The sequence below is a fragment of the Leptodactylus fuscus genome, chromosome 5 (assembly GCF_031893055.1).
Source record: "Leptodactylus fuscus isolate aLepFus1 chromosome 5, aLepFus1.hap2, whole genome shotgun sequence".
NCBI lineage: Eukaryota > Metazoa > Chordata > Amphibia > Anura > Leptodactylidae > Leptodactylus > Leptodactylus fuscus.
In genome coordinates, this window is record NC_134269.1 from 115,045,219 (window position 1) to 115,060,793 (window position 15,575).

The following is a 15,575-nucleotide window of genomic DNA, read 5'->3' on the forward strand; positions in this document are numbered from 1 at the left end:
TGATAGCTGTTATCGACAGCTATTACCCTTTTCCATAACCTTTGGTCGGTGCTTTTACCGATCAGAGGTTTTAACCCTTTGTTTCCAATGTTCAAACATGACCACCGCAAAACAAAGGGTTCTGTGATCTTCTAACCCCCCCCCCCCGGCACCCCCCCGCGGTGAGATCTCGGGGGGTGCCAGTATGTCTACTATGTAGCTCACTTCCTGTTATGCAGAGTGAGACATGTGCAGCCTGTGTCTCACAGAGCATAATACAGGATTAGTAAAGAAAAAATAGTGTTTGAAAACAATTAATAAAGTTATAAAGCCCCAAGAATTCCCTTTTTTTCTATAGAAAATGAATTATATTAAAAAAAAACTAATAATTAATACAAACAATACATATTTGTTATTGTCACGTCCATAACAACCTGTACAACAAAACTGAAACAATATTTAATGTATACGGGGAACAACGGAAAAAAAAAAACGGAAAAAACCCACCAGAAGTAGTGATATTTTGCCATCTCACCTTATAAAATGTGCTATAAAAAGTCATACGTACCCCAAAATAGTACCAATAAAAATTGCAGGTTGTCCTGCAAAAAATAAGCCCTCAACCAATACTGTCAACTGAAAAATAAAAATGTTACGCCTCTCAGAAGATGGCGATGCAAAAATCACTGATTTATGTCCCCAAGTGTGTGTTTTTATTCTGCAGAATTTGTATCACATAAAAAAATAATATAAATGAGGTATCGTCGTAATCGTACCAACCCGCAGAATAAAGGACACATGTTACTTATACTGTACGCTGCATGGCGAAAAATGTAAAAGGTAAAACACAATACCAGAATTGATTTTTTTTTTAATCCAGCAAAAAAGAGTTAATAAAATGTATTCAGTAAGTTGTAGGCACCCCAAGATGGTGTCATTACAAAATACATCTCATCCCGCAAACAACAAGCCCTTATATGGCCACGTCACCAGAAAAATAAAGAAAATATAGCATCTATCAATGTGAAGACAAAATTGCCAAATTATTAGAACACAACTGGCTGCGGCAGGAAGGGAATATATAAACTGTGTGAGCGAATATCAGCAGACACCCCATATTTAGAGCTTATGAGGCAAAATATACCTGCAGTGACTCCAAAGTGACCCCCAGAGTGACTCCCCCAATCATAGGAGCTACTGGGACATAGTAGGGAATTTGGTTACATATTCCCTCTTTGCCATCCGCTGTGCAGTCACATCTGGGATACTAATACTCAGTACATCCCCTGATAAATTCTTTGAGGGGTGCAGTTTTGCACTTTTCTGGTACCTTACAGGCTCTACAAACATGACATGGCATCCAGATACCAAACATCTGACACTGTACTCCAAAAGACGCATAGCGCTCCTTCCCATCTGTGCCCTGCTGTGCACCCAAACTGCAGTTTATGCCACATGTATGACACTGGTGTACCCAGGATAATGGACGTAATGTCATATGTGGGTATAAACTGATATTAGGGCACAGCCGGACACAGAAGGGAAGAAGGGTTATTTGTTTTTTGGAGCACAGACTTAGATGGTTTGGTTTTTGGATGCCATGACACTTTTGCAGAGACCCTAAAATTGCCCCTACAAAATGGGGTCACTTCTTGGGGAATTCCAGTTTACTGGCACCTCCAGGGCTCTGCAAAACAACATGGCGCCCGGAAAGTACCTCTAAATCTGTACCCCAATAGCTAAAAAGCTGCTGTGTGCCCAAGCAGCAGTTTACACCCACATATATAATTTTTTTGACTCTCAGGATGGCCCACCTAATAGTTTTAGGAGTGCTGGTCTCTGACAACACAAAGTGGGTGCAACGTATTGTGCATCAAAATGTCATATTTCTTTAAAAATTTTAATTTTCTATTTTTGGGAAGCATTTTTAGTCTCAAAATTATAATACCCCTTGATACATTCATTTATGGGTGTAGTTTCTAAAATGGGGTCACCTTTGAGGGGTTTCCATTGTATTGATACTTTAGGGGGTCAGCAAATGCAACATGGAACCTCAAAACTATTCCAGCAACATCTGCCCACCAAAAGCCAAATAGCGCTCCTTCCATTCTGAGCCCCACCATGTACCCATACAGCAGAATATGGCCACACATGGGGTATTGCCGTGTTCAGGAGAAATTGTTTAACAAACTGTGGGGGGCTTTTTCTACTTTAACCCCTTGTGAAAATGAAAACTTTGAGGATAAAGTGACATTTTAGCAATTTTTCATTTATACATTCCAATGTTCGTAAAATCTGTGAATCAGCCGTAGGGTTAAAATGCTCACTATACCCCTTGATGAATTCTGTGAGGGGTGTAGTTTATAAAATGGGGTCACTTTTGGGGGGTTTCCATTGTTTTGGTAAGCTAAGGGCTCTGCAAATGAGGCAAGGCGCATTAAAGCTAATCCAGCAAAATCCGCTGTTCAAAAGCCCAGTGTCGCTCCTTCCCTTTTGTGCACTGCCATGTGCACAAAACTTAGTTTACACCCACATGTGGGGTATTTCTGCGCACGGGACAAATTGCGTGATAAACTGTCAGATGCATTTTCTACTTTAACCCTTTGTGAATGTGTTAATTTTAGGTCTAATTGAATGTATTAGTGAAAAAAAGTTAAATGTCTAAATTTCACCTCCATATTATATTTATTCTTATGAAATGCTTAAAGGGTTAACAAACATCCCAAATACTGTTTTGAATAATTTGAGGGGTGCAGTTTTGAAAATGTGGTGATTTGGGGGGGTTCTGTTATATAAGCCTTTATAATTCCTTTCAGAACTGAAGTGTTCCCTAAAAAATTAGTTTGGGGAATTTTCTTGTAAATCTGGAAAATCGCTGTTCCACTTGTAAGCCTTGTGATGTCCAAAATAAATTAAAAGACAATCAAAAGATGATGCCAATATAAAGCAGAGATATGGGAGATAATATTTATTCATGTATTTGGGTGGTATGACTATGTTCCTGAAAAGCAGAGAATTTCACATTTTGAAAACAGCATTTTTTTCCAAATTTCCATCAAATTTCCTTTTTTTTTTAAATAAATACAAAAATATTGATTATTGTTTACCATTAACATGAAGTATAATGTGTTACGAGAAAACAATCTCAAAATCACTTGTGTAAGTTAAAGCATCTCAAAGTTACTGCCATTTAAAGTGACACATGTCAGATTTGAAAAAAGAGGCCTGGTCCTTAACACACTTTTGGGCTGTATCTCTAAGGGGTTAAGTGGTGTGAAGTAAAAATAATGTATTTTCCACCAGCTTCCTCCTGCCTCTCTCCTCTATTCTCCATAGACTTTTATGTAAAAGCTGACTTGAATCTGATAAATAGAGAAACCAAGTTGCTTATATTCACCTCTACTATTCATGTATGTAGAATATAGTAAAGTGCTAACATTGACAGTGATAAGGAAGACAAACTTCTAAAACATAACTGTTACAGTATTTTTCGGACTATAAGACGCACTGGACTATAAGCACCTAGGTTTTAGAGGAGGAAAATAGGGAAAAAAAATTTTGAAGCAAAAACTGGTAAAATATTTAATATATGGGAGTTGTAGTTTTGCAACAGCTGCAAGGCCACATTGACAGGTGACCCTGCAGCTGTACGCGGATGTATAGGGCATTTTTTTTGCGGGGCCAGCTGTACTTTTTAGTTATACCATTTTGGGGGATATCTATTGCTTAGATCACCTTGTATTGAAAAAAAACAGGAGGTGATTTAGAACTTTTATTTATTTCATATTTTTAAAGCTTTTTTTTTTTTTTACTATTTTATTCCCCCCCGGGGGCTTGAGCCTGCGGTCACTTGATCGCAATACAACTGTATTGCCGTCTATGGGACATTCTGTGTATTAGTATTACGGCTGGTCATAGAGACCAGCCGCAATACTAATATAGCCGTGACAGGCCGGGGACCCTCATTAGGCTCCCGGCTGTCACCCGAACAGGTCGGCTCCTGCGATATCGCCGCGCAGGAGCCGGCCTGCAACCTCACAGGTACGGGGCCGGTGGGGACCAGCCCCGGGGGAGAAGGGGCCACGGATACTGACCCAGCATCCGCTGTACTAGAGAGGCGGATGCCGGGGAGGGATAGACGCCGGGGCCTGAGACATCGCTGCCCTGCCCAGCATGAAGCCAGCGGCGGGGGGACGGAGGAGCGGAATAGCAGCATCACTCCTCCTGCTGCTGGCTTCATGCAGGGCAGGGCAGCGATGTCTCAGGCCCTGGCACCTGTAATGGCGTCTATCACTTGCCGGCTTCCGCCTCTCTATTACAGCGGGTGCCAGGCGCCACCTTCAGACTATAAGACGCACCCTTATTTTCCCCAAAAATTTTGGGGAAAAAAAGTGCGTCTTATAGTCCGAAAAATACGGTATTTACGGGGGCCACACGGTGGCTCAGTGGTTAGCACTGCAGCCTTGCAGCGCTGGAGTCCTGGTGTTCAAATCCCGCCAAGGGCAAAAACCGTCTGCAAGGAGTTTGTATGATCTCCCCGTGTTTGCATGGATTTCCATCCCATATTCCAAAGACATACTGATAGGGAAAAAAAATGTACATTGTGAGCTCTATGTGGTGCTCACAATCTACAAAAAAAAAAAAAAAAAAAGAAAAATACGGTATTTCCTATGTTAACATACAGCTATCATAGGATAAAAACCCAATCAGGATTTGAGCTTTGCTTTTCAGTATGTTTGTGTACTGTTTATGAATCCATTCCCAATAAAGAACATTCATCACATGACCATGTAATTGCGGGGGATGTAACTGCAATGGCATAGCCATGGGGGGTCACAGTGATGAAGTAGATGTGCTTGAGTGATGTTAGAGGGTTCCCCATGGGCACTAACTGCTGTGGGTCTCCTGCATGATGGTGTTTAGAGCATTGTCATATATTCAAGGTAGTCCACTGATACAGGATCATGAGACGAAAATCACTGAAATGAGAAGAGTTGATCTGATATGACATAGCAGTGCACTGAGTAACCCCATCTGCAAAGTTGTAGCCTTAAAAAATATAAGTAAAAGGATACTTTTATTGATATTTGAATTCCCTTTAAATGCCAGCATTGGAGCCTTCTTTGATTCTGGCAGTTGTGGCAGGAGCAAAGCAATGTACTACAGCCCTGGTCCTTCTATCAACATCACCTGCAAGGCCATCATGATGAAAAAATACAGTACGTCATGGTGTGAAAACTAACAGGTGCCCAGAATGTGCACATATATTGCATCATGGGATTGTAAGAGCATATGCATAGAAACCTTGTTAAATTGCTTTTGTATGTACGAGGACAGTTCTTCCCATTATACATTCTGTGCCATTGTTCTGTGACCTTCATTCGCTGCTTTTGTTTTTTAACATATTGCCTCAGAAACCTTTCATCGTATGACATTGCCTTTTGAAAGTAGCGTTTCAGTGGAAAATTATAAACATGTCAGTGAAAAGAACTTTTCAATATATATAGGAAAGGTCAATACCTTTGCCTAGTCTGTGTGAGATAAAACTTACTATTAATTTGCAAATTACATATATTTGTGACAGTAATTCAATTCTGATGTTAAAAACCATTGCAAGTAAAGTTTTCTTATAGAGAATCTTTCACATCCTCATAGATGTGCAGCATTATATATTGCTAGAAAACCAGTTTTCTTTCAAGTCCTCATGGATGTGCAACATTATATACCGCTGAAAGTCGGTTTTTCTGCTATATGTCCTAGTGCTGGAGATATCAGCACCGATATCTTGCTGCTGTCAGGAAGGCAGGCCTTACAGCCTTTGGTCAACACTGGACTGTGAAGAACGTCCACACCCTGACAGTACAAGTCTATGGAAGGGTGGTGCTAGTCTGAAAGGCCCGCCCTTCTGACAGATGGGAGTTATCAGTGCCAAAATTAACAGCACTGATATCTTCAGCATTGTGGTGAATACTGGAAAAGCCAACAGTTCCCTAAATTCAGCACTGTCAGGCTTCTAGTGGTATATAATACTGCACATCTATGAGAATGTGAAAAGTCCTCTTTAAGAGCAAGTCTAAAAATATGTCTGTGTACAGATAGTTTCACTTACAGTACCTCTGAAGAATATTTGTTGATTTTTCTACTTACCGTATTTTCCGGACTATAAGGCGCACATAAAAACCTACGATTTCCTCAGAAATCGTAAGTGCGGCTTATAGTCCGGTGCGGCTTATATATGGATGGAAGCGGCGGCAAAGTCTGCGTGCCGCTTCCATACATACATAAAAAGCACCGTAAGGGTGCATTCACACTACGGAACGCCGGCGTGTATCACAGCCGTACATGCCGGCGTTACAGCAGGGCTGCCGGACACTTTCTATTCCTTTCTATGGGAGCCGGCATGCGAGCGCTCCGCATAGAAATGAATGGACAGACACTTCCCATTCATTTCTATGGGAGCCGGCATGCGAGCGCTCCCTATAGAAATGAATGGAAAAAAGCAGTCCATTCATTTCTATGGGGAGCGCTCGCATGCCGGCTCCCATAGAAATGAATGGGAAGTGTCCGGCAGCCCTGCTGTCACACCGGCCTGAAACAGAACGTGAAACTTACCGAGCGGTGCAGGGCGGGCATTCAGGCCTCCTCTTCTTCCGATGTTCCGTCCTTCTCCTCCGGCGCTCGCTGATAATGGCCTGGGCGCATGCGCAATATCATAATGCTTCTACTACGGCTACTGCGCATGCGCCCAGGCCATTATCAGTTAGCGAGCGCCGGAGGAGGAGGACGGAACATCGGAGGAAGAGGAGGCCTGAATGCCCACCCGCCCTGCACCGCTCGGTAAGTTTCACATTCTGTTTCAGGCTTTTATTTTAAAACGGGAGGGGGGGTAGTTTAATCTAACTTTTACGGCTGGGCTCTATCAGCATGATTTTGCTGATAGAGCCCCTCCTCGCCTGCCGAGCGCTTCCAATAGAAGCGGCTGGCACGCGGGGGGTTAAGCGGCCGCTGGCAAAGTCTGCCTGCCGCCGCTTTCAATAAGATATAATGCGCACCAGACTGCGGCTTATAGTCCGGTGCGCCTTATATATGAACCGAGACGGACTATAAGGCGCTCATGGGCAATGCGCCTTATAGTCCAGTGCGCCTTATAGTACGTAAAATACGGTACACAAGACAAGCACTGATCGCTGATCTTACTCATCAATCTGTAGTCATTCCCATCAGCCCTTGCACAGACCAAACTGCATTGTGAACGACCGACCATTAGTGTGATTTCTCAACTCCTATGCAGTATACTGTATAATGAAATGAGCTGTTGACAAACAATGGTGCCATATCAAAAATGCAATCACATGATCACTGGTATCTTTACACAGGTTACATCAAGAACAAGTCTTCTTATGATTGCTCTATTGCCCAATTATTGGGCAGTGTAAAAGTGTTATACTTACCTTTAGACAGTAGAAAACAGGCAATCGGAGATTTATAACACTGGCTCAGGCTGTATGATAAATCTGGTGCATAAAATGCCTGTTTGCACCTATTGGTTGGCCTAGATTGTGTCAATTTTACAGACAAATTCTTACAGTATTTAAAATCAGTCCCCTAATAATAATAACCATAAATAATAATACATAGTAATACATTTTATTTATATAGCGTCAACATATTCGGCAGCACTGTACAATTTGTAGGATTCAAATACAGACAGAAAGATACATTACAAAGAAAGTCATTTCACACAGTGGGACTGAGGGCTCTGCTCACAAGAGCTTACAATCTATGAGGTAGAGGGTAGCATTGCTTTTGCAGTGGTCAGACAATTGTAATAGAGGTTACTGTCATTACACAAACAGAAAACGCAAACAGAAAACTGTATGAGCCGTCACCAGTCGTGTCCTTTAACATGTGGCCTGAAATGTTAGCCTGAAATGGCATCATATCATGTGGGAACGGGGACAGAGGAGGGTTAAATTTTGGGGATTCTAATTACGGTAGGGAAGGGTTGACATTAGGAATTGTGATAGGCCTGTCTGAAAAGATGTGTCTTTAGTTTGCATTTGAAGCTGTAGAAATTGGGAGTTAATCTGATTGTCTCGGATAGAGTATTCCAGAGAAGTGGTGCAACTTGGGAGAAGTCTTGTATACGAGCATGGGAGGTTCTGATAATAGAGGATGTAAGTCTTAGGTCATTGAGTGAACAGAGAACACAGGTTGGGCGGTAGACAGAGATGAGGGAGGAAATATAGGGAGGTGCAGCATTATGGAGAGCCTTGTGGATTTGGGTGATAACTTTATATTTTATTCTACCATCAAGTCTCCTTACGTCAAAGCCATACCCCTTATCAATCAAGTAGCAAAGAGTGGCCTGAATTTAACTGACATTGTACCTAAGAAATGTGGCATATTTTACAGCAAACTCTGGACTCAAATACATTGGTAAATCTGTCCCTCTATGTTTAGGCTTTCTTACGGTTAGACTATTACTGTAATCTGAATTTTATCATATAAAATTTACACCTAATATGAGGCACAGATATTCACTAATTCTTAATAAATCACTCCCACTGTGTTTATCTCTGCACCACTTATGATCAGATGTACTTTGTCAGTTTTAGGCTGAGTACACATCTGTGCTATGTTTTGTTATTTTGATGTGCCAGAAGATCATAAAAAACCTATAAAGTGTCAGTAACAAAGTACTTTGATTTGAAAGAGCTTGGCTTTATATTATTGTGCCTTAGTTTGCATCCATTCAAACAGATCTCCACATTTTTGATGGAAAAAGCAAAATTGGAATGAAATGAATAATGGAAAGCGTAGTGTAGATATGAACACTGAGTGTAATACTTAGGAAATCGTAATTTAAATTGCTTCGCAACCACTCTTCTTTCTGTTCAGGTGGCCATTATTTGATTTCATACAACTACATGCAGTAAAGTAAACTGCTTGTGTACTCAGCTATAGGAGCCTCCATGGGAACTGTATGAGTTGCTGGGTCCCAAAGGACACTAATGCGCTCTCTAGTGTAACCCAGGAGGCTGCATTCCTCCTGTAAATGGGTTAATGCATCAGCCCTAGTTATAGGAGAAATCAGAAAATAAAAAAACAAAAAAATATGTTAAAGTGCCCCTTCCCCCAAAAGGTCTATTATGACCTTATGGGAAGCACAATGTATATATATATATATATATATATATATATATATATATATATATATATTTATACACGTATAGAAATTAAAGCAAAAAATATTGCTACAGCAATATGTGGCAACTAGGTAATAACCATAAGGGAGAGGGAAAACTATTTAAAAAAATTTGTAGTAGTATTTTCTGTTATACCCCCCCCCCCCAAAAAAAAAAAAAAAAAAAAACATGAACAATCTACAAATTCCTCCTCCTTTTTTGTTTGTCTTTTTAGATATTAAAATAAAAAAAATAAAAAACATACAGAAAATAAAGCCCTATTTATCACAAAAAAACCCAGCAAAACCTATTTGAATAATCTAAACAAAACAAATGTTATAGCTATTAAAACCAAAAAATTGCAAAAAAAAATGTGTCCAGTCCTGAACTAGGGAAAATGGCCTAGTCCAGAAGTTGGTAAAAAGAATATATTTAAAGAGTAAGGTCCTTGGACATGACCGAGTCTTGTCCGTGGAAATTAAAGAATGGCAAAGAGTTATATGCATATTTAGCCTAATATTAAAGAAATTCCTATTTATTCATTGTTGTGTATTTCACTATTATGAAACTGCTTTGTGATAGGTTCAGGCATCTGAAAATATAATGAATTTTGTAATATGGATAATCCCTACTGATCATGTCGAGCAATTCAATCTGGAAATCATAATCTGTTTTTTTGTTTTATAATTTTTTTGTATTTACTTTGCTATTAGGACCTAAATGAATACAATTGACTAAAATACACTCACCGGCCACTTTATTAGGTACACCTGTCCAACTGCTCGTTAACACTTAATTTCTAATCAGCCAATCACATGGCGGCAACTCAGTGCATTTAGGCATGTAGACATGGTCAAGACAATCTCCTGCAGTTCAAACCGAGCATCAGTATGGGGAAGAAAGGTGATTTGAGTGCCTTTGAACGTGGCATGGTTGTTGGTGCCAGAAGGGCTGGTCTGAGTATTTCAGAAACTGCTGATCTACTGGGATTTTCACGCACAACCATCTCTAGGGTTTACAGAGAATGGTCCGAAAAAGAAAAAACATCCAGTGAGCGGCAGTTCTGTGGGCGGAAATGCGTTGTTGATGCCAGAGGTCAGAGGAGAATGGCCAGACTGGTTCGAGCTGATAGAAAGGCAACAGTGACTCAAATAGCCACCCGTTACAACCAAGGTAGCCAGAAGAGCATCTCTGAACGCACAGTACGTCCAACTTTGAGGCAGATGGGCTACAGCAGCAGAAGACCACACCGGGTGCCACTCCTTTCAGCTAAGAACAGGAAACTGAGGCTACAATTTGCACAAGCTCATCGAAATTGGACAATTGAAGATTGGAAAAACGTTGCCTGGTCTGATGAGTCTCGATTTCTGCTGCGACATTCGGATAGTAGGGTCAGAATTTGGCCTCAACAACATGAAAGCATGGATCCATCCTGCCTTGTATCAACGGTTCAGGCTGGTGGTGGTGGTGTCATGGTGTGGGGAATATTTTCTTGGCACTCTTTGGGCCCCTTGGTACCAATTGAGCATCGTTGCAACGCCAAAGCCTACCTGAGTATTGTTGCTGACCATGTCCATCCCTTTATGACCACAATGTACCCAACATCTGATGGCTACTTTCAGCAGGATAATGCGCCATGTCATAAAGCTGGAATCATCTCAGACTGGTTTCTTGAACATGACAATGAGTTCACTGTACTCCAATGGCCTCCACAGTCACCAGATCTGAATCCAATAGAGCATCTTTGGGATGTGGTGGAACGGGAGATTTGCATCATGGATGTGCAGCCGACAAATCTGCGGCAACTGTGTGATGCCATCATGTCAATATGGACCAAAATCTCTGAGGAATGCTTCCAGCACCTTGTTGAATCTATGCCACGAAGAATTGAGGCAGTTCTGAAGGCAAAAGGGGGTCCAACCCGTTACTAGCATGGTGTACCTAATAAAGTGGCCGCTGAGTGTATATACTTTTACTATACTGTCAAATTCACAATAGTTCAGCTTTAGGTATACAGTACACCTAAACTGGATAATATCTAGTACTGAAAGTATCATAAACTATTCATCCAAACTGGTTAAATCACAATGGCGCACTATAAGACCACTTTAACGCACAGTATTTGGTCAGTATTTTGCATCATTGTTTTTAAGTAGAGATGGGAAAATCTCTAAAGATGTGTTTCATTTCACAATCTGGTCAAACTTGTTTGTCACTAACTGGAACTGCTTTTATTATACGATGGAGTCTTTTTAAAGCCCAGATTACACTTAGGGTTTGTTCACATCTGCGCCCGTTCTCCGTTATGCAGGTTTCTGTTTCCTGCACAAAACAGAGGCAGGAGACGGAAACCTGCAGGACTCTTTCTTACCCATTCATTTGAATGGGTTTGAAAGATGTCCGGCTGTGAGCGGCAGTGAGCGTTTTATGTTCTCCACCGCAAAACTGTTTTTTTTTTTAATCGGACACAGAGTCAGACATGCAGTACTCTGTGTCCGATTTAAAAAAAAAACGGTTTCGTGGCGGAGAGCATAAAACGCTCACCGGCGCTCACGGCCGGACCCGGTCTGACAGCTTTCCGTCTTCTGCATGCAGAAGACGAAAAGCTGAGAACGGACTCCGGACGCTAGTGTGAACCTAGCGTCAGTGGAGGTGCAAAAACATCACAAATGTTTATACGGTGGCTCAGTGGTTAACACTGCAGCCTTGCAGCGCTGGAGTCCTGGTGTTCAAATCCTGCCAAGAGCAAAAAAAAAACATCTGCAAGGAGTTTGTATGTTCTCCCCGTGTTTGCATGGATTTCCATCCCATGTTCCAAAGACATACTGATAGGGAAAAAATGTACATTGTGAGCTCTATGTGGGGCTCACAATCTACATTAAAAAAAAACCCAAAAACCGGTTATACTCACCTCTCCTGCACAACCTCACGGTGTCTGGCTCTCCCCCGGGGTCTTCTTCCAGCCTTCTGGGGATATCACACACCACAGGAGGCCTATGATTCGATCTAAGTGGTAACACAGATGTCATGACTTTTTATTAGGCTCGGTTCAAGTTTGAAACTTTCAGAAAATTCAGGTTGATTGCTGTTCAATTCGAAGTGAAACACTCATCTTTAACTGTAAAATATAACTTGGAGTGGAACCTATATAGAGAAAAAAATGGAGATATTTGCTTTCCCTCTGTTGCTTTCCTGTTTTTTGATTACACGTGCTGATACATACTACTGACCAATGAACTGGCATTAGGCAACGTTTTCACACCATATCTTATGCAGAATTCTTAATTAAAAATCTAAAATGTCTTCTAACATAGAATAACATAATTTTATGGATCTGCAAAGCTCCCTGCGAGTGCACTGGGCAGACTTGACTTGCCAGGTTTGAACCCATAAAAAAGAAGGGAAGAATGACTACAACATACATAAATAGAATAAGATTTTTTTCAAAATACCAATAAATACTGACAAAGTAAATAGGGGTATTCTAACATATCAGAAATACAGTAACGATGATAATGATGCTGTCAACATACCCAGGGAATATAACAGCAAGATCAGAGATAAACAATAAAGGCCACAATCGTAATGAAAATAATACCAAATTATAACTGTGAATGACATTTTCAGCTTTTGTCTGTATCGCAGCTGTCTGCAGGCAAATCTACCAGGCCCCATCCATGGTACATTTATGGGCTGAGTTTCATATCCATAAAATTATGATTATCTCTGTATTGCTTCATCAGTTTGTAGTCACAAAGGTATGCTTCTAGTCCTATTAAAATCCCTTCCAACACTAAAGGAGCCTTCACACAGAGTTTACGCTCCGCTCATTCAGACACGTAAACACGTGTCAAAGTGACCACTGTAAAATAGAATCCCTTAGACTTCAATGTGTGCCGCTCTTACGCGCACTACACATTGAAATCAATGGGAGTCTTTTAAACCTATTAATTTCAATGTGTAGCGTGCGTAAGACCAGCACACATTGAAGTCTATGGGATTGTAATTTACAGCGGGCACTTTGACAGTGTTTACGTGTCTGAATGAGCTGAATGTGTTTTTCCACTTTAATTTTGGGGGTGACTCCAAATCCAGGCCTCCATTGGTTAATAAATTTAATTTCCATTGATGATTTTTGTGTGATTTTGTTGTCATCACATTCAACTTTGTACAGAACAAAGTATTCAATGAGAATATTTCATTCATTCGGATCTAGGATGTGTTATTTGAGTGTTTCCTTTATTTTTTTGACCAGAGTATATATACACATACACAAACACATCAGACTACATCGTAGTATGCAGAAATATTCTGTTCTTCAGTGCTCTAGGATTTAATACTGTTACAGTATACATATTGTGACACCTCGGGGGTTATTTTAGCTCAAGGGATCGTCATGTTCTCATTAAGATGGTTGGCACATCAGAAATGTCCAATAAATTCTCACTCTAAACACAGAGAATTTGGTTCAAAACTGACCTCAGCCAGCTTTATTCTTCAAAATAAATCTTCGGGTGTATGGCTACTGATGGCTGAGGATTTAGTGTCCCCACTAAGAGACCCTGAGGATTTAGTGTCCCCACTAAGAGACCCTGAGGATTTAGTGTCCCCACTAAGAGACCCTGAGGATTCAGTGTCCCTCAGTAAGAGACTCTGGATCTACTACCCATTATCTCCACAAACACAGCGGTTCTCACCAACTCACATGGTCCTGGCACAGCTTGTCTGACCCAGGTATAGAGCATTATGGGAACGGTTCACACATTACTTGTAACGCCCTTTCATCTGGCTGTTAATTAACCTCATGAACACCCAACTTTCCAGAGAATTTTTTTCTCTTCCACCCAGCTTTCCTAGGGTGAAATACACACTTTTTTTGTTCCTCCAGTGGCACAAACATATAACAGTTCTGTTAGGGAGCATTCACACGGTGTAACGTCCCGCGAGATTTGGCACGTGTACGCCGCGTGACCCTTTGCGTGCCGTACACACTCCCATTGAGTTCAAACTAGCCGCAAACTAGCGCGGCGCATACGCTCCCCGCTCCCATTGAACTCAATGGGAGTGTGTACGGCACGCAAAGGGTCACGCGGCGTACACGTGCCAAATCTCGCGGGACGTTACACCGTGTGAATGCTCCCTTATAGTATACATGTATTGCATATAAAAGACTACATCCAAGTGTGCAGAGGTATCATGTAATTCGGCACCAGGGGCATAACTAGCAAAGACTAGACCCCTAACAAAGGTTTGACTTGGGCTCCCCCACAGCACAGCACCCCCTTCTATGGCCCCCACTCAGTATAACACCCCATTTAAACACACTATAATGTCCCAAAGTGGCCCCTCCACACAGTATTATGGCCCACAGTGGCCCTTGCGCTCGGTATTATATTGCGCAGTGGCCCCTGCACACAGTATTTTGCCCCTAAGAACTATTATTCTCTGGAATCTTTTCAGACCCCAGAGTATAATTATCGGTGGCCCAGAGGAGGTGACACACATAAAACCAATGTTACTTACTTCTCCCAGGCTCCAGCGCACTCCCCAGTGGCGTAACTACCGTGGTAGCAGCAGTAGCAGCTGCCACAGGGCCCGGGACATTAGGGGCCCGGTGGCAGCCGCTACCGCTGTGTTTTTTTTTTTTTTTTTAATAGGCCGTTACCGGCTGGAGTAACTCCAGCCGCTAACGGGCCCTATATACTTACCGATCCTGGCAGGGGCCGGGATCGGTAAGTGACACTGCGGGCCTCACAAGCACTATTATACTCGGGGGTCTTTTCGGACCCCCGAGTATAATGATCGGAAGTGCAGGAGAGGTAACTGAACATAAAAAAAACTGTGTTACTTACCTCTCCAGGCTCTGCGCAGGCTTCGGCCTACTTGTGTGACGTCTCAGACGTCACATGATCGGGGCCTGCGTCCTTATGCGTCGCGACGCAGGCTCCCGGTCACATGACGTCCGTGACGTCAATGAAGATGGCCGCCAGCGGGGAGTCGGGAGACAGGTAAGTTACAGTGTTTTTTGTTTTTTTTAATGTTGTTCTTCCCCTGGGTCTCCGATTATTATACTCTGGGGTCTGAAAAGACCCCAGAGTATAATAATTGTTAATGGGTGTCCACAATGGGGGATAATACTGTGTGTAGGGGCCACAATGGGGCATAATACTGTGTGCAGGGCCACTATGGGGTATAATAATGTGTGCAGGGGCCACTATGGGGTATAATAATGTGTGCAGGGGCCACTATGGGATATAATAATGTGTGCAGGGGCCACTATGGGGTATAATAATGTGTGCAGGGGTCACTATGGGGTATAATAATGTGTGCAGGGGCCACTATGGGGTATAATAATGTGTGCAGGGGCCACTATGGGGGATAATACTGTGTGCAGGGGCCACTATGGGG